Source organism: Gigantopelta aegis, chromosome 10 (genome assembly GCF_016097555.1).
Source record: "Gigantopelta aegis isolate Gae_Host chromosome 10, Gae_host_genome, whole genome shotgun sequence".
In the NCBI taxonomy this organism is placed as follows: Eukaryota; Metazoa; Mollusca; class Gastropoda; order Neomphalida; family Peltospiridae; genus Gigantopelta; species Gigantopelta aegis.
Window position 1 is genome coordinate 47,203,514 of NC_054708.1, and position 21,771 is coordinate 47,225,284.

General features: G+C 35.6%; 1 long non-coding RNA gene across 1 annotated transcript; it reads right to left on the reverse strand.

Annotated features, from left to right (window-relative positions):
• Positions 1-1,325: 1,325 nt before the first annotated feature.
• On the reverse strand, positions 1,326-12,908 carry LOC121383098. Its single transcript, XR_005959258.1, has 4 exons — positions 12,821-12,908; positions 11,225-11,289; positions 4,624-4,667; positions 1,326-1,346 (listed from the first exon to the last, which is right to left on the reverse strand). It is a non-coding gene; the product is annotated as an uncharacterized LOC121383098 (long non-coding RNA).
• Positions 12,909-21,771: the final 8,863 nt, after the last annotated feature.

Genomic DNA, 21,771 nt, shown 5'->3' on the forward strand with positions numbered 1-21,771 from the left:
GTCTTAAACGCGGCTACCCCTGCGTGTGCTGTAACCTCACCGTGGTGCAGGGGTGTAACATTCTCTTTGAGAATGGCCAATACAGCACAAAATTGAAGTTTTGAGTAAAATTCAGTATCCGTAAAATTCTGTGATATTTGTGTCTTTGCACAGTTCTTTACACTGTTTTAGTTTGTCTTGAATTTTTATATTGATGTTGATCATCACTTTATTTATTTGCATTACCATAGTAAGACACCCAATAGCCGATGTATTTTTCGTGCTGGGGTGTCGTTAAACATTCATTCATTCATTCATTCATTCATTCATTAAACGCGGCTAAAATCACACTTGTACGCGTGTGGCTACACGCCTGCGGGTAACGTATATTTTGAAACTAACAAAACGTGTAGTTAGCTATCCGCGTGTAACTTGTACGGGCCATTCTATAATTGGAGGCACAAATGTCATCCGCAAGTTTTTATTGGTATAAAATGATAAAAATATTTAAATAATTAAAACATGTTTTTGTTGTTGTATCATTGTTTATATTATAATATGTATATATATATCTATAGCAAACCACCCACATTTGTGGTCCTTAACCATATGTCTGACGCCATATAAAATGTGTTGAGTGCGTCGTTAAATAAAATATTTCCTTCCTACAAAATCGATGTCAGTAATACACATGTAGTTACATCGCGAACACAAGTATATAATTACAACCTAGTTTAAACATTAAGACCTGCGTTCAAAAGTTGTTGTTTTTTTATTTCCCACAGTATTAAATAATCTAATCCTCTCGTCTTCCTCTTATTTATTCTAATGTCCTCAAATATGCTCCAATATTATTTAACTTTTCTGCTGAGCTGTTAGTTTTTATTTGTCTTATTTTCACTGAGTGTTATTCCAAACTGATCATAGCCCGCCTATTAATCTGAACGACAAAAGTGTTATCTGTGATCAAGTCGTATCTCTGCACAACGCATAGTCAAATTGGCATATGGCAAAATAGTTGTTGATTCCATGAACCTTTATCTAGTGCCTCGTTTATAGGAGGACATCCACTCCCGAAGAGATCTTACATCAATTTGGTCGCCACAAAGAGTATTGCCACTCACATACTAGTTCACTATATAAAAACTAGTGCATGACCGTTCCTACTACTTAATATTCAATATGACATGTCTGTAGCTTGTTAATAAGAGGATCTGTTATTTTCTTTTAAACTCATAACCAACAATTTGAAGAATAATCATTTGACACTGTTTTACTGTGAATAGTCAACGCAGAAAACCAATTTTGCTTCTCTGCAAATGTTTGATATACGAAGTACCAACCTGAGGTGGTGCAGTAGTTGTGGTCTGAAAATAAACAATAGGATATACATTAATCGTGTCACAAAATGAATATTTTAAACACAGAATTCATAATAATTTTACTGTTGAAACAGACAGTATACTTGCACCTGTGGATGTTCATAACAAGGCAAATTATTTGTTTGTTTGTTTTAATTTTTAAAGATATTTAATTGTTTTTAAATATGTTTGATATAAGAACTACCAACTATATATGCATTAATTATAACACAAAATTAGTATTTTAAACATAGAATTCATAATACAGTTCTTATTCTGCTGAAACAAGACCGTATATTTACACCTGTGGATGTTTATCACAATGCAGATTAAAGGTTTAAAAATAATAATTAAATGAATTTTTGTGTAAATTGAAACTCAAATATATTTTTTACTATTTCTCACAAACTATAAGTCGTAGGCCATCGAAGCTTGGTTTAATATCGTTGCATCTATGAATGTTCATATGATATCATTTATTCATATTATTTCGTTTAACAAATTATTTAAATTTCATTGTTTTACACTTTAGTGTTTTATTCCTTTTCAACATATAAAAATGAAATGACAACTATTTTGATAGTTCACTTCGTGTAATCGTTAAGTAGTGGGTTCTAATAAGACACTCCCCACTCCCGAAGTTGACCGAATGTTTGGTTTCAACTAGCCGATTGGTCTAACACAATTCGGCGCCCCGTTGGTGTTCGGAACAACAGATTTCCATTGTAGTTAACTGAAAGAACTCTGGAATATTTAGTGTTAGTCTAATCAAGTATAGATTGTTATACCAGTATAATAATTGTTCGTATGCTACATATTCCATCACGTTGCCAATACCATCGTTCAGAGAATAACATCACACTGGATATCAGTAATAGCCACATCATATATGTACATTCATAAAATTAAAAATAATTTAAATATTTAAAACTTCATTCAAATGTTTATGTCAGAATTATTTTTTCCCAAAGTATTAAAAAATGTAATCTTCTCGTTTCCTCTTATTTATTTCAATGTCCTCAAAAATGCTCCCAAAGTATATAAATTTTCTGCCGAGCTGTCGTTTTTATTTGGCTTATTTTCACCGAGTGTTATTCCAAATTGATCATAGCCCGCCTATTAATCTGAACGACAAAAATATGTTCCGTGATAAAATCGAATGGGCATATGGCAAACTATTTGTTCATTCCATTAACCTTTATCTTGTGCTTCGTCTATAGGACAGCCACTCTCAAAGATATCCATCATTTTGACCGCCACAAAGAGTACTGCCACTCCCAGACTAGTTTTCTACATAAAACCTAGCATAGGACGGTTCCTACTACTTAAAATGCAATATGACATGTCTGTAAACCTGTTAGTAAGAAAATATCAGGCACGTTGGAGCATAAGGGGAGGGGGCTGGTGGGCTCTACCCCCCTCCCCCACACACACACCCCACCCCACACACACACAATAATTCTGAATCAAAAATATTATTGGTAGTAAATCTTAAGGCAGATATTAATTGTATTTGTAAAATAAAGGAAATTGCATTTCAGGACATTTGGGCCCGAATTTACGAAAGGTGATCATCGCTCGTTTATCTCAGATGCGTTTTAGTCTTAAACGCGGCTAAAATCACACTTGTACGCGTGTGGCTACACGCCTGCGGGTAACGTATATTATGAAACTAACAAAACGTGTAGTTAGCTATCCGCGTGTAACTTGTACGGGCCATTCTATAATTGGAGGCACAAATGTCATCCGCAAGTTTTGATTGGTATAAAATTATAACAAAATTAAATTCAGATCTGAACGACAAAAACATGTTCCGTGATAAAATCGAATGGGCATATGGCGAACTATTTGTTCATTCCATGAACCTGTATCTTGTGCTTCGTCTATAGGACAGCCACTCTCGAAGATATCCATCATTTTGACCGCCACAAAGAGTACTGCCACTCCCAGACTAGTTTTCTACATAAAACCTAGCATAGGACGGTTCCTACTACTTAAAATGCAATATGACATGTCTGTAAACCTGTTAGTAAGAAAATATCAGGCACGTTGGAGCATAAGGGGAGGGGGAGGGCTGGTGGGATCTACACCCCCCCCCCCCCCCCCCCCCAATAATTCTGAATCAAAAATATTATTGGTAGTAAATCTTAAGGCAGATATTAATTGTATTTGTAAAATAAAGGAAATTGCATTTCAGGACATTTGGGCCCGAATTTACGAAAGGTGATCATCGCTCGTTTATCTCAGATGCGTGTTAGTCTTAAACGCGGCTAAAATCACACTTGTACGCGTGTGGCTACACGCCTGCGGGTAACGTATATTATGAAACTAACAAAACGTGTAGTTAGCTATCCGCGTGTAACTTGTACGGGCCATTCTATAATTGGAGGCACAGATGTCATCCGCAAGTTTTGATTGGTATAAAATGATAAAAAATTTAAATAATTAAAACATTTTGTTGTTGTTGTATCATTGTTTATATTATAATTAAATATTTTAATAAGACACTTTAAACATCCAAAACATAGTTAAACTCTTTCTGTGTGTCCGAATTCAAGGTCAATACATTTTAATGCCTCTTAAAACTGAACTAAATCTTAACTTAAATCCATGTTTTGTTTTGATTGTTGCTTATTTGGATGATTGCTTTGTCAGGAACGTTTTCATAGCAGTATTATTAAATAATTATTAATTTAACTCTCATTTTGATTGAAATTTATTTTATAAAGTACATTTTCTGCAAAAGTTTTCTTTTTTTCATAATACGATTTTTATATCAACTTGTGATATGTGAAAACCAAATTTTCATTAATTGCTTAGCAATTCGTCAGTATAGTTTTCACACATCGTTCGTTGACATAAAACTCGTTACATGCCAGTTCATCGGTTCCCTTTCGACGCAGACGGACTATTGCAACAAATCTCCTCTTTTTATGACCAACCGTCGAAATTAGTATGGTTGTGAAATAAAATGAACAAGTTCATGTTGGTGACATCATTTCACTACTTTTGCATATTTGTGGGCAGGTAATCATGCTTGTAATCATGATTACTGGACAATGTATTCGCAATCGTAATCGATTACTTTCAATTTTCTTATAATCGTAATCGCAATCGTGACATTCTTAAGTAATCGCATTCGATTATTTTCGTCAAGTAATCACCCCATCTCTGATATATATGTTTGCACACACACACACACACACACACACACACACACACACACACACATAAATATAACCATTTTATTAAAGTGCTGTTAAAGTAATGTTAATTTACTTACTGTCGAATTGTTGGTTGCAGCTTCCAATGTGGTTGCCAAGAGTACTATAATATAAAATTAATATATTTACACAAACACAATATTTTAAGTACTGAAATACTGTGACAACGTTAGTGAACAAGCTTCTCACTAATGGTTTTGGTCACACATGGTATAATCAAAATGTAGAAAATTGCAATACATTTATATCACTATCAAACAAAGAATGACTGATCAATTTATCCAATCTATGTTTGCTGTATTCAACAATTCTCCAAAATGTCTGTTATACAAATACGTTGTTAATAATTATTGCTTACAACCTTACCTTCAGAAACCTATTGCCCTGAAATACAAACATATTTTGAGTAAATATAGATTATCTTCCCATAATCTATTTATAGAAACGGGCAGATACCACAATATTGACATGGATAATAGAATTTGTATTCTGTGCAATAGTGTGTCCTTTCTATAGTATCATAAGAGATAAATATATTAAACCGTTTTATTATAATAAACCATCAACATTTAAATTAACGCAACTGCTGTTCAGCGACAATTCAAAACAGCTAATTAAATTGTATAAGTATTTGAACACTGCTACCACGCATAGAACAGACAACATTGATACATGACATATGTTATTATATTGTATATTATTGCTATGCATGTATTACCCATTTACTATTGACTTTTACTCGTTGCTATATACCATTCCCCGCAGTGTGCACTTCATATTATTTTATCTATAAATATGTATGTATGCCTACAAAATGTATATTTTTGGCAAAATAAAATGTGTATCTTCATGTTATATAATAAGTTTTGTTATCCACATAGTTCAAGTTATTCAGGGAAATATAACCAGTATAACACACGTGTGTCATAATGATTTCACGTGCACAACAAATGACGTAATTTTGTGAAGCGACACTTACCAAAATGACGTCATTTCGGATCATAAAAATAATAAATTATTACACTCGCATGTGAATCGTATTGACTTACGAAACTCGTGTCAGGATTCATGTTACTCTACCAGCCAAATCTGAAGAGGCCTAGTTTAGGTGTTAGTACAAATGGCCGGGTAGAAAAATGCCAATGGTACCAGATGGTGTTGAATGAAAGGTCTGACCATACTCTAAATATTTGTTATTGTAGAGCTAATTTGCATACATTATGACGTCACAAACATGAAAAAATATCCTTTAAAAAAATCGCTTTTTTATTTTTATTTGTACATTTCCGGTGCATGTTTCCAGCTCAGTGTAGTGTCATTTAGTAGAAGATATATCTGTGCTATGAAAAAAATTATATTATATGGGATATAGGGTCTTGATAATGTTGATGAAGCCTTAGTTTTCATGGCGACGTTAATGACCATTTTCGTAGTGGAGCAGTTATCTTCCACTGTTAAAATTTCTATAACTCATATAACGTTTGTATTATAGAAGCTAGAAACACAATTTTGATGTTTCATACCACAGATATATGGATAGTGACTAAGTCAGGAGTTAGAATCAGTTTTAATAAAAATATGATTATGTTTAGTATAATTAATGATGAAAATTATGCCTTTTTAAACTGGCTAATTATTAACATAAAATACTACGTGTATGTTACAAAATTTCAGAATAAAGCTTTAGAAATCAACGCCGTCAAAAACATGCTTAACAAAAAATATTAATACAAAGATTTAATCTATATAAAAGTTATAATTACGAAACATTTAACAAAATATGGGATCCATGGTTTAATCTTTTCGATAATAATTAAAAGGGTTGCACACAATATACTTTAGCATAAATGTTCACATAATTATTGTTTTACTGAATACCTGTTTTGAGACAAGGGAAAAAGGCACTCATAGACAACAATCATTAACAATAACGGTGATTTTTTAATCTTCTGCAGTATTATGATGTTGCTCTATCTTTTTCTCCTGCTTTCTCTTTTCTTTCGCTCATTTTTATTTAAAATCCCAGATCAGAAAAACACTTTGTCCCCATATATATAAACTATTGCTTTAATGTGTCATGTTATTTTGTAAGATGTAGTGAATCAGCGCCCCAACCCTGACACTTCTGTTGCGATCTGGGGTAATAAATAAATAATAATAAAAAAAAAAATAATAATAAAAATAATAAAATAATAAAAAATTAAACTCAAAACTAAAAAAACAAAACAAAAAAAACTAAACAATAATGGATATTAGTATTTAGAGGAGGATGGTCAGACCTTTCATTCAACACCAGAATTTTATTTCTAGCTGCTATAATAAAAACGTTATAGGAGTTTGAACGAATTTAGTTATTAGTGGTAATTTTTGTTGGTAACCATGGAAATGCTGTTGTACAAAATAATTGCACCACTTTCAGACCCTATATCCACCTTGGTTATTACCACCCGTAGACCCCCCTAACAGCTGGTACTATTGGCATTTTTCTACCTGATCACTTGTGCAAAAATGCTGAATCCAGATTTGGCTGGTAGACTATGTATTGCATGTACCCTCGCTCTCGCTCGGACAATACAATAATCGTGACACTCGTTTCGTAAAATCAGTACGATACACAAGCTCGTATAATAATCTTTATATAGAAACAAAAATACAGAATTTACCAAAATACAAAATATTTTCCAAGATTATGCAAAATGTAAAAACAAAATCTTAACTAACTTAAACACTGAAAACCCGTCTGACATAATATTTGTTGGTGTGTTGAATTGGTCTTAGATGGTACGTAGTTTGGTTTTCTTTGAATATATTCGTGTCACTTCACTCCAGTAAAAGATCTATGATCAGATATATAATCCGAACAGAATATATTTCACAGAATTAGCACAATTGAATCTAAATAGATTAATGTCATCTATAAAAATGCAATTCGCTGTATTTAATCATTTTAACCAATCTTGCATCATTCTGAATTTGAGAGATATGTTTAAAGAGACATTCCTGAGTTTGCTGCAATTTTTAAGATGTTATCGACTAACAGAGATATTTTACCGATTGTAATTACATTTCAAATATATTTTCCTGCATACCATATTAGTGGCTGTATATTAAACATGTTTCAGAGCGTTATAATATTTGTACTAGCGTAAATTTCATTTCATTTCCTAAAATATTTTTTTTCATACGTACGAAATTATTTGAAGACAAAATCCAGTTTGGGTTTCTTACAAATATTAAGACGACCAGAAACACATTCAATATACAGACACTGATATTCTGAACAAGAAAAATATATTTAATATGTAAGTTTAATCGTAGAAATATTTTATTAGTCGGAAACATCTTACAATGCAGCAAACTCGGGAATGTCCCTTTAAAGGAAAATGAACACGCTCAGTATTTTGTACTTACACCGGGTACGAGTACGAGTGCTCTTTTGCAATTATATATATATAGCTTAGATTTTACATTAAGTATGAAATCACTAATCTGTTCCAACAAACCAAATAAGCCTTTCGACCTTGATATAAATTTAATACCGAGTCAAAGTAAATGAATTCATCTACTATTTCTACTTCTGCAATTCCCAAGAAAGTAACATGTATCTATGTATGTATCAGATTGTTTTGTGCTTAATACGTATAAGCGTAGCCAATGCATTTATTCATTGCTTGTAAAATGTTAAACTTTAAAATTGGTAAAATCTTAAACATTCAAAAATAATTATCTGAAATCTCGAAAACATTACAACATATTTCGAAGAATGTTGTATCACAACTTGCCCAAATCACAGACAAACACAATTATATGTTAGATATATATTTATATCTAGTTTTATTACTTCTGTAAAACTAATTTTTAGTCCGGTAGGAATATAAATCCTAGAAACAAAAATAACATGAAATACACCAGGTAAGAAAATCAGGGTAGGGCTAAGATATGAAGGTTCGGTTCCTACGGACATGCGTTCCTTTTACACGGGGAATTCTAGTAATGCGATCTTTACATGCTTTTGGTGTCCAGTTCCCTTTATTAAAATCCTAATGTGTTTCTGGTCCTTTTAATAGTTGCAAGTAGTCCAAACTGGATTTGGTCTCCAAATAATGTCGTACGTACGAAAAAAAAATCTATTGGGGAAATAAAATTAAGTTTAACCAGGTACGAATACCAAGACGACCACAAACGCATTTAATACACCGCCACTAATATTTTATGCATATATATATATATATATATATATATATATATATATATATATATAGTCAATCTTCGATCACTCTCGAACACTTCGATCTCTCGATCTGAAGCGACGGTCCCGGCCGAGTTGCTATACATACTAGTTATAACGACCTTAGGAAACTCAAACTTCGAAAACTCGATAACCTCGATCTCTCCACTTAATTCTTTGGTCCCGCCAAGCGAAGCGTGCCTGTCTCGGGTGGTCTTGGCTGTCGAGAATTAGAGTGATAATTACAGAATAATAGATCGCCGACTAAGCGGAACGAAATGATCCTATGTTTGGTAGTCGGTGTTCGTCCGTGGTGGAGAGCCTCGCTACGTAATACTTAATTAGAGACACAGTCTGGTTAACTTCAATGAGCATTTGTAATAATTGTTAGCTTTCTTTTTCTTTCTTCTTTTTTACGTGCCCATATACCACTAAGGTTTCGAACACGCCCATCCCGAGTCCGACCTCCGATAAGATCGGTGTCCTGACTCGGGATGGATGGGGGGGGGGGGGGGGGGGGTTAGAGTTGAAAATGGGCAGAATTTTGAAAATAGCAATTAGTAAAATAGTTAATAGAATACATTTTAAAAAAAAGAAAAGAAAAAAAAAGTTACAAGCCAAAATAAAAAGAATTGATTGCTCGGCCGAATATTTATATAATTTGGAGCATTTTAGAAGGACAGTCCAAAATTAAATAAGAGAAAGAAGAGAGGATCGGACTATTTAATAATAAAAAAGAGAGTAATTTCGACATAAATTTTGAACGCAGATCTAAAAGTTTAAAGTCCGATCGATATGCCCACGTGAGTGGCCTCGTTAAGGCCGTTTGGGTGCACAGCTTATAGGGACGAGATGGGTTGCATCCCGTCAAGAAAACCCCTAGATTGACAGTCGATAGACGTTGAAGGTGTAGTGCTGTGCTGAAATACAGATCTTGAGAAGCCGGATCCGTCTGAACGAGAGAGAGTATCAGACTAGGGTATAGTCCAGTCGTCATGGGTTGGTATAGTGGTGCGGACGGCCCCGACTCCGGAGGATACGAGATGGTATCACTATAAAGCAAAGTAAAGTCTAGAAAAGAGTAGTAGGGGCCGACCCCGCTTCCTATTTCTTCTTAGAGTGGGGCGGTCAATCTTCCAGTGCTGCTAGGACAGGCTCGGACATGTAGAGACTAAACGCGAACAACTGTGGCGTTCTGCAGAATGGCCTCATACGAGTCACGAAAAGACAAGTCAACATAGTCAGACGGAGAAATGACGTGGAGGCGAGGAATCTCGCTAAAAAGAATCCAACCTGGTGGTGCAGACTGTCGAAACGAGAAGCGTTCCAGCGTTCAATCAGTTCCAATGGCCGCATATATCCCAGTAGAAAACTTCATTTCGCTGACAAAAACAACGAAATGAAGGATCCCCAAGTCGAGCACACGAAAGCACGTGCAGTGTGCACCAGCGAAACAAACACGTCTTACCGCGTGGAGCTCCAGACTGGGAATCTAATTGTTAGCGCTGTTTGTTTTTGCTCTCAAAGGCGTGAATCGTGTCAAACTTTAGCTTTTCTATTTATGTTCATGTTAAAAATTGATACATCACAGAAGAACCCGGTAATGTGGGGTTTGCCAGATCGGTTTTAAAAAGTTCTGCTTTCTTGTCATCCAAGCAATCTTGCGTAGGGCCCAAAAATGGAGGGTGGATGGCCAGATTAGAGAAAGAAAGTACAGGTGCGAAGCGTAAATAAAAAAAAAAATTATTTACTTACTTTTACAATATACACAAAATGAATGTATGATAGGCGTCGAAGATGCTAACAGCTGGGGTGGGGCGGGATGGGGTGGAGTGGCGTGGGGTGAGGTGACTGATATATTAATTCACCTTTCAACTTGGAATGCATAGTTTTCAGAGTTCAGAGGTAGGCAGCGAAGCGCACGCTTCTTACAATATCAAGCGAAATAAACCAGCTGCAATGCAGTTTCAAATTTGAACTCTTATATATTAATTTCGAAAACTCGAACTCCCTGAAACTTGAACTATTTCCTCGCCCCCTTCAAGATCGAGTTATCGAAGTATATATATATATATATATATATATATATATATATATATATATATATATATATATATAGATATATATACATATAATATTAGTGGCGGTGTATTAAATGCGTTTGTGGTCGTCTTGGTATTCGTATATATATTTGCAACCGTTAAAAGTCTCTGTTAGTCGATAACAAAACTCAGGATTTTCCCTTTAATGTCATCATCTACTGGTTATTACATAAATGGTAGAAAGACATCCGATAATAATCTTTTACGTAACGGTTATCGTGATAAATTAGGAAAACAAACAGAGAACACGTTGTAATGTCAGACATAAAGATTACTAATTTCGTTTTGAAATGAAGAAATGTAGACAGTAGATAATATGTTTGTACTTACCGGCAAAGAACAGAGTCAAAACAGTGATATTACGCATTTTGACACTTCAGACTGTCTGTAGATACCTGAAGAAAAACTATAATACTATATTTTTATTGCCACTGATGATATACCGAAGTGTGTGTGTGTGTGTGTGTGTGTGTGTGTGTATATATATATATATATCGGTGCTTTCGTCGTTTGTGCGCAAAGGTACGTACATTTGAATATTTTTTATGAATTTGACTTTTGCATCGGGAAAGTAAACAAATGTCTGTCATATTCACAGAAATGTTCGTAAAAATAAAATTAAAACCAGCAAAGAAAGCAAGATTGAACTTTACCCACTCATAAACACGGCACATTTCTTAATACCTTTTTTATGATTTTCAAAGACTGTCATTTGAAAAAAACTTAAGTTTAAAAACTATTTATGTCTGTTCACAGCTGTACTGGTATCTGGTTATTGAAGTCACATGATTGTCACATGTCACGTGTGCTGGTTAAACTCTCTTTACAGATACTTGCCAAAAATATATGGTCCTTATATGTTTTAATATAAATATCTTACATTCCTAAAATATTCTCTGTTAACATTGGCTCTCGAGGACTCCATTTTGTAATTTGCCTTAAAATATTTAAAATATTTTTTTATGTTTTATGTTTTGTTAAAATACTGAACAATTTTGTATTGGAAAGTTTTTGCTGTAAGCTATATCACTAAACGTATCACCCACCGAAAAAAAAAGAAGTAAAGTTTGTTTTATTTAACGACGCCACTAGAGCACATTGATTTTTTATCTTATCATCGGCTATTGGACGTCAAACATATGGTCATTCTGACACTACTTTTTACAGGAAACCCGCTGTCGCCACATAGGCTACTCTTTTACGACAGTCGGCAAGGGATGTTTTATTTGCGCTTCCCACAGGAAGGATAGCACAAACCATGGCCTTTGTTGAACCAGTTATGGATCACTGGTCGGTGCAAGCGGTTTACACCTACCCATTGAGCCTTGCGGAGCACTCACTCAGGGTTTGGAGTCGGTATCTCGATTAAAAATCCCATGCCTCGACTGGGATCCGAACCCAGTTCCTACCAGCTTGTAGACCGATGGCCTAACCACGACGCCACCGAGGCCGGTACCCACCGAAACAGGTTACGTAGTTAACACTATTTACTGCTGATGACAAGCTACCTGCATTTGACATATAGTATTTGACTAACAGATACCATCTCAGGAGACATGTTGTTTTCAGACATGCACAGCCCTAAGTGCATGTGACTCAGGTATCCATCTGTTGACCGGCACTTTTGATTCTATCACTACTTATAAGGCATTCGATATGTATATTTATGTATTTATTTTTACCATAAATGATACCCATGAGCTATCAAGTACACAATATTATTAACCTAGGATAAATAGTGTACATGTTACTAATCGGTAAAGATAGGTACAGGTTTTTTTGGGGCCACTCAAAATATGATCAAACGTATTAGAGCTTTAACAAAGAATTTCTTTTTAAAACGTGTACACAGATGATATTGTCACCATATTTAAATAGGAAAATGTATGTAAAATAACCAAACAAAAATTTATAAGCTCCTCTTACCTGTAGATACAAAGCTGGTAAAAGATAACCTGCTGATATTACGTGACACTAACTCAAAATCTGTGTCGTTTTATACTCTCAGCGTATTCCATATTTGGTAATCTTTGCAGGTGATAACAGGTCAGTTTAGTTGAAAGGGGAGATTGCAATATATCTCTAGCTAGCGGCACGGCTTACTTAAAAATAGTTAAAAATAGTCTACAACGTAAAAATATGGAGAATAGAAAAAATGCAAATCGCGAGGACTAAAATCAAAAGAATTTATTCTTTTATTTTTATCAATGCGTACTTCAACTTCATTGTTTTCAACCATAATAAATTAATCTATGTGAAATGTAGGTTTGGGCAGGAACCTGATGATTCATTGTAATAGACGGAAAGGAAGTTTACGTAGTGTTATCAGATCACTCGTATGAAGCGTGTATGTAACATTATACAGATAGACCTTCTATAAAGACCTGTATATGAGAGAGAGAGAGAGAGAGAGAGAGAGAGAGAGAGAGAGAGAGAGAGAGAGAGAGGGGGGGGGGGGAGAGACAGAGAGAGACAGACAGACAGACAGGCAGAAAGATATATATATATATATATATATATATATATATTCGTATAAAACATTGTTTTACCAGTTATTGTTAGCACCGTATATAAGGTACTCCGGTTTCATGAGGTTTTAAACTACAGGCATGGTAAACTGAACACTTTTGGGGCTTTTTCACAATTTTCATAACACCTTTTTCTCATTAAATACAAAACAAATATATTGAAATAACAATAAATGTCATTAATGTACTTGCTTTAATAAATGAAAGGCAAAATATATAACAGGGATATTTTATTGATTAATAATAAATTTTCAGAGAGTTTTATAAAGACAATTTTAGAATTAGTTACTGAAAGGGCTTGTTTAATCTCAAGCCAGCAGGGGTCTCATTAAAGCAAGACGGCGCCAGACTATACTAAAACAAGCAAGGGAAACACTAAAGACTTACATACGGAAAAGTTTGTTTTGTTTAACGACACCACTAGAGAACATTGATTAATTAATCATCGGCTATTGGATGTCAAACATTTAGTATTTCTGACTCGTATTCATCAGAGGAAGTTCGCTACATTTTTCGTAAAGGATCTTTTATATGCACTTTCCCATAGACAGAAAAGCACATGGTCAGTTGTGGTGCACTGGTTGGAACGAGAAAAGTGAATGGATCCATCGAGGTGGTTCGATCCTGCGACGCAAGCACCTCAAGCGAACACTCAACCGACTGAGCTAAATCCCGCTCATTTACATACGGAGTTTAGACAGCATTATAAATTTGCAATGCTTGTTTTAAATGTTATTACTTCCAATACCACGTATTTAAAAAAAAATTATATATATAGAGCACTAGTTGTAACGAATATTACTCAATTTATGGATTATTTTGTTCATTTGTGTTGTGATTCTTTTTCCGACTAGATATGTTTTTCCCCATGGAATCATTAATCTATTAAAAAAAACCTAAAAATAAATAAATATTTAAAAAAAACAAAAACATGTCGCCATATAAAGGTTTGTGTCCATGCATAATCGTTTCACTAAAAAGTATGAAAGCTATACAAATACGTAAGTAATAAGATTTTGTCAAACATTCCAAAAGCACCAGGAAGACTACCTACTGGGAACGCCCAAGATTATTATAGTGAATACTAGTTACAACATGTTTCTTGTGACTACCAGTAGTTTTGTTATTAAAGCCCCAGTTTGGTCTCTCCATCATTAAACATATTCTACCATTGCACAATATAAACAGGACATCATTAAAGCCCCAGTATCGTCTCTCCATCACCAAACATATTCTACCATTGCACAGTATAAACAGGACATCATTAAAGCCGCAGTTCCGTCTCTCCATCACTAGACATATTCTACCATTGCACAATATAAACAGGACATCATTAAAGCCCCAGTATCGTCTCTCCATCACCAAACATATTCTACCATTGCACAGTATAAACAGGACATCATTAAAGCCGCAGTTCCGTCTCTCCATCACTAGACATATTCTACCATTGCACAATATAAACAGGACATCATTAAAGCCCCAGTATCGTCTCTCCATCACCAAACATATTCTACCATTGCACAGTATAAACAGGACATCATTAAAGCCGCAGTTCCGTCTCTCCATCACTAGACATATTCTACCATTGTACAGTATAAACAGGACATCATTAAAGCCCCAGTATCGTCTCTCCATCACCAAACATATTCTACCATTGCACAGTATTAACAGGACATCATTAAAGCCGCAGTTCCGTCTCTCCATCACTAGACATATACTACCATTGCACAATATAAACAGGACATCATTAAAGCCCCAGTATCGTCTCTCCATCACCAAACATATTCTACCATTGCACAGTATAAACAGGACATCATTAAAGTCCCAGTATCGTCTCTCCATCACTAGACATATTCTACCATTGTACAGTATAAACAGGACATCATTAAAGCCCCAGTATCGTCTCTCCATCACTAGACATATTCTACCATTGCACAGTATAAACAGGACATCATTAAAGCCCCAGTATCGTCTCTCCATCACTAGACATATTCTACCATTGTACAGTATAAACAGGACATCATTAAAGCCCCAGTATCGTCTCTCCATCACTAGACATATTCTACCATTGCACAGTATAAACAGGACATCATTAAAGTCCCAGTATCGTCTCTTCATCACTAAACATATTCTACCATTGTACAGTATAAACAGGACATCATTAAAGCCGCAGTTCCGTCTCTCCATCACCAAACATATTCTACCATTGCACAGTATAAACAGGACATCATTAAAGCCCCAGTATCGTCTCTCCATCACTAGACATATTCTACCATTGTACAGTATAAACAGGACATCATTAAAGCCCCAGTATCGTCTCTCCATCACTAGACATATTCTACCATTGTACAGTATAAACAGGACATCATTAAAGCCCCAGTATCGTCTCTCCATCACTAGACATATTCTACCATTGCACAGTATAAACAGGACATCATTAAAGTCCCAGTATCGTCTCTTCATCACTAAACATATTCTACCATTGTACAGTATAAACAGGACATCATTAAAGCCGCAGTTCCGTCTCTCCATCACCAAACATATTCTACCATTGCACAGTATAAACAGGACATCATTAAAGCCCCAGTATCGTCTCTCCATCACTAGACATATTCTACCATTGCACAGTATAAACAGGACATCATTAAAGCCCCAGTATCGTCTCTCCATCACTAGACATATTCTACCATTGCACAGTATAAACAGGACATCATTAAAGTCCCAGTATCGTCTCTTCATCACTAAACGTAGTCTACTATTGCAAAATATAAACAGGACATCATTAAAGCCCCAATTTCGTCTCTCAACCATTAAACATATTCTGAAATCACGTGGCTTGAGAATAATGAGTAATATTGTAAATACAGTAAATACAGAATACTTTTTATAAACATTTATGCAATTACAATGTTGTAACAAAAAAAATACCTCTGCTGCTGGACATTTTGTCTTAATTTGTACACAACATGAGACAAATATGAATAATTTATGTGGATATCTGGTGTGCGCGCGCGCGTGTATAAAATGTTATCAGAGATCTGCCTGTCTGGATGTGTGTGTGTGTGTGTGTGTGTGTGTGTGTGTGTGTGTGTGTGTGTGTGTGTGTGTATAAAGTGCTATCAGATTTAACATAAAACTTGATTTGCACGTTACAAATATTGTAAATACAGTAAATACAGAATACTTTTTATAAACATTTATGCAATTACAATGTTGTAACAAAAAAAAATACCTCTGCTGCTGGACATTTTGTCTTAATTTGTACACAACGTGAGACAAATATGAATAATTTATGTGGATATCTGGATGTGTGTGTGTGTGTGTGTGTGTGTGTGTGCGCGCGCGCGCGTGTATAAAATGTTATCAGAGATCTGCCTGTCTGGATGTGTGTGTGTGTGTGTGTGTGTGTGTGTGTGTGTGTGTGTGTATAAAGTGCTATCAGATTTAACATAAAACTTGATTTGCACTTTACATAATCCATTTCCCTGGAAAGAAGACAATTCTACCACTTAAACAAAAACGTTTCAACTTCAAGATTAGGTTATTTTCAAATGTTCAATTTCCTGTCAAGGGATTTGTACAGACGTGCATATCTTACAGTCTGGCATCAAGTGGCTTGAGCAAGCAGGTTCATAAGTTATACATTAATCTTCAGACTGTGTTTACAATGTCGAACCAAAGGTGACATGATAAATCGATTTGTAATACCAAACGCTTATGTCTGTATAGATGGACACTCTTATCTAGAAGACTATCACATTTTTATAAGATAAATTACATTACTGATATGATTTGGTTTTACTCTGGAGGTGTAGACCGGGATCGTGTTGATGATTTTATAACATTTCTTAAAGATATACAGCCCCGCAGAAACGATTTGTTATGTTGTGCACTACAACAGCTTGCTCTGAATGTGCACGTTAAACCATATGAACATTTGTTATGTGGTATCATTATAGATATTTGTTTAGTTTATAGAAACTAGGAATTAATAAAAACTATATATTAGTAATACCATATTTAGATCAGCCTGTCTAAACAGCGTTCAAATAGTTCATTGTAAAAAGAAAGAAATGCTTTATTTAACGACGCACTCAACACATTTTTATTTACGTTTATATGGCATCAGTCATATAGTTAAGGACCACACAGATATTGAGAGAGGAAACCCGCTGTCGCCACTTCATGGACTACTATTTCGATTAGCAGCAAAGGATCTTTTATATGCAACATCCCACAGAGAGGGTAGTACATACCACGATCAAGCGCCTTATAGCTGGGCTACATCCCGCCCCGTCAATATCTTATAATTTTGGCACAGCGCACTTAATCTGAATGGCGGCCTCGGTGGCGTCGTGGTTAGCCATCGGTCTACAGGCTGGTAGGTACTGGGTTCGGATCCCAGTCGAGGCATGGGTTTTTTAATCCAGATACCGACTCCAAACCCTGAGTGAGTGCTCCGCAAGGCTCAATGGGTAGGTGTAAACCACTTGCACCGACCAGTGATCCATAACTGGTTCAACAAAGGCCATGGTTTGTGCTATCCTGCCTGTGGGATGCGCAAATAAAAGATCCCTTGCTGCATATCGTAAAAAGAGTAGACTATGTGGCGACAGCGGGTTTCCTCTCAAAATCTGTGTGGTCCTTAACCATATGTCTGACGCCATATAACCGTAAATAAAATGTGTTGAGTGCGTCGTTAAATAAAACATTTCTTTCTTTTTTTAATCTGAATGGCGAAACCGTATTCCGTGATCAAAGTCGTATCTCTGCACAATGATGTTTTAGGCAAAGCTATGATTGTTACCATAATCCATTATCAGGTGCTTGTCCTTATGTGGACTGCCACTCCCCTAGGTGTTGTTTGTTTAATTTGCTTGTTTGTTTGGTGGAGTTTTGTTTGTTTTGTTTTGTTTTGTTTTTTTGTTTTTAGGGGTAGCATGTATTGTGGGGTTTGATTTTTTAAATTATTATTATTATTTTGTTTATTTTTGTTTATTTTTTTATTATTATTATTTTTTTTTTTTTTTTTTTTTTTTGGGGGGGGGTGGGGCTAATGAAAAATCAATTCAGATTATTTATACACCAGACTAGTATACACGAATTTCATTAAGGTACTAAATAAAATCATGTGGAGGAAAAAAGAAACTAACTGTGCTATTCAGCCAATATATCGAATCGTCAACCAGTGTAATTAATGGGTGTGTCACTCGAAGGAGGCCTTATCTGCATACACCTCGACTGTCGAGGCACCGTTATCAAAAACAAACAAGACAAATAGATTCTGACAAGTATTATCGTGTGTACTGCCGCAGGGTATTTCAGAAAGTCAGTTTGTGATAAAAAGCTTCCTGTTAGAGTTGTAATATTAAAACAGCAAACATAAACTACTCACAAAAGAAAGTCTGCTCCATATATGATCGTACATGCTTTTGGAAAGGAAAGCAATGTTTATTTAACGACATTTTGCATCTAGTATATCATATGTTACAAATGGTTATTTTCGAAATTTGGTTGATAAGATTAAAAAATGGAAACCTGCTGTCTCCACATAGGCTACTACCGATATAAGAAAGAAAGAAGTTTGTGTTATTTAACGACACCACCAGAGCACAGTGTTTAATTAATCATCGGCTATTGGATGTCAAACATTTGGTAAATCTGACTCATAGAGAAAAAACCCGCTACATTTTTCCTAATGCAGCAAGGACTGCCTTTATAAGCACCACATTACTCTTTATATGCACGCAGGGCAGTAAATACCACGGCATTTGATATACGGGTAAGAGGGCACTGGGTGGAACGGGAAGAAACCTCGAATCCACCAAAAGCTGCACCCCGTACCGTACCGTGATGGCACGAGAGATATGACAGCAACGAAGCATTTCCTCCACATTTACCAGCTTCACGGACATTCAGCAATCCCATAGAAAATTAATTTTTAAAAATAATAATAAAATAAAAAATTCACATATTAATTATATCTCTTCGAAACGTATTTGAAAAAATACAATGGTTTTCCGTTTGAATTGCTATATATGCTTCCTTTATGCACACACAGGTTTTATTGATATGAACAAATTGTTTATTTAATCAACAGATTCGCCTGAAAAATACAAACATGTATGAGAATAAATTAATTCCTTTAGGACCGTACCGCATTAAAATGCCAAAACAGTTAAGCAAGTTATTTGTTTTAGTCTTCAAGAGTAATTAAATATATGTAGCGTGTCACTAGTAATTCAAACTTGTTTAATAAATATAAACCGGTCTCGGTGGTGTTGTGGTTAAGCCATCGGACAGAAGGCTGGTAGGTACAGGGTTCGCAGCTCGGTACAGGCTCCCATCCAGAGCGAGTTTTAACGACTCAATGGGTAGGTGTAAGACCACTACACCCTTTTTTCTCTCACTAACAACTAATAATTAACCCACTGTCCTGGACAGACAGCCCAGATACTTGCGGTGTGTGCCCGAGACAGCGTGCTTCAACCGTAATTGGATAGAAGCACGAAAATAAGTATAATGAATGAATAATAAATATAATTTCCTTACAATATGTTCGCAGGTGCTGGTATATCACCGATAAATAAAAGCCAAAAACATATTACATACTAAAGTTCGCAACAAGAATATTTTTCAAAATAGCTATGTGTTCATAGTTTGGGGCTTTTGCACGCTTTTCCTATCCCGTTAACATGTTGAATCACATCTCACGTAATAGTAATAACTTACCTCATCCGCGTAAAGCAGGGATGGGTCTGAACTGTGCTGAGCGAAGTTTATTAGGAGTTTACAGAAAGTTTGTAAAAGTAGGTTGGGCCTTTATCAATGCACTCACCATGCACGTACATGATACGATGCATTTAAAATACACATGTATATTGTGTATAATATAAGCTTACATTTAAACACTTTTAAAATTGTATATCTACATTAACAGTTTACCAGGTGAAAACATGTTATTACCTTTCAAACGAGGATCTATATTTTAAAATGTGTTTGAACGTTTATTTTATGTTTATTTTTGTTTAATATATACATGGCTCCTCTTTTCATCAGTTAACAAACAGAATTAATTTGTTTTAGAACGTCTTACAAATTATTAATGCATACAGCCATGGCCATGATCTTGATGTTGCATGTAATGCAGCTAGCTGTGAGTTTCTTTACATTATATTCTAAACCTTTTACTGAAATTACTTCATTTGTCGAACCGGTCTTGCGAGTGGTAGTCTTCCTGTAGACCAGGGCCCCGTTCCACTAATCGATCTTAGCCCTAAGATCAACTTAAGTGCATAGGGTAGCTATGCGCCTAAGGTAATCTTAGGGCTAACATCGCTTCGTGGAACGGGGCCCAGGGCCCATGCTTATAAAACTTAAAGTCCAGACTATAACGTCATGCTATTTTAATGGTGTTGCCATGACGTTAAAGTCTGGACTTTATTCAAGTCTAGACTTTAAGGTTTATAAGTACGGGGTCTAGAAGGATGTATCGTCCTGTAGACGGGCCAGGAAGGATGTATCGTCCTGTAGACGGGCCAGGAAGGATGTATCGTCCTGGGGAGTGGTAGTCCTCCTGTAGACGGGTCAGGAAGGATGTATCATCCTGGAGAGTGGTAGTCCTCCTGTAGACGGGTCAGAACGGATGTATCATCCTGGAGAGCGCTAGTCCTCCTGTAGACGGGTCAGGAAGGATGTATCATCCTGGAGCGGTAGTCCTCCTGTAGACGGGTCAGGAAGGATGTATCATCCTGGAGAGCGTTAGTGCTCCTGTAGACGGGTCAGGATGTATCATCCTGGAGAGTGGTAGTCTACTTACAGACAAAGCACATGACAGTGTTTAACAATCACTACCTTGTCAAAACATACCTTTGTGCAGATATACGAATTTTTATTATGGTAGCGACTTTAAGATTCAGTACTTATTTACAGTGTATTCAATTGTGCGAGTGTTGGAAGTGCGCGCCCTCGTGCATGTGTTTGTGTTGTTAAATGCGTTGGGAGTGTTGTGAAATCGTCGTTTCATTTCTTTTTGAATACGAAATTTGCAATGTGAGTTTGATACTTAAAATGCATGAAGATGATCATCACATCATTAGTAAAAGACGACCAACAGTGCCTACTCCAGCCCAACTGCTCCGTTAGTTTTAACGGGAAGAGGTCATACATCTACCAGTGTTTTATGACTGAGAGTATTGTGTTCACAGTTTGCTATTCTTGGCAAGTGCAGACAAAAGATCACTTGTTGCCAGTTGGTTGTAGCAGCAGGTATCGGCATCAGATGTCCGTCCTCTCTAATCTTGGCCAATTAACGTCTCTCCTTGACAGATAACCTGCTTCGTTGCTAAT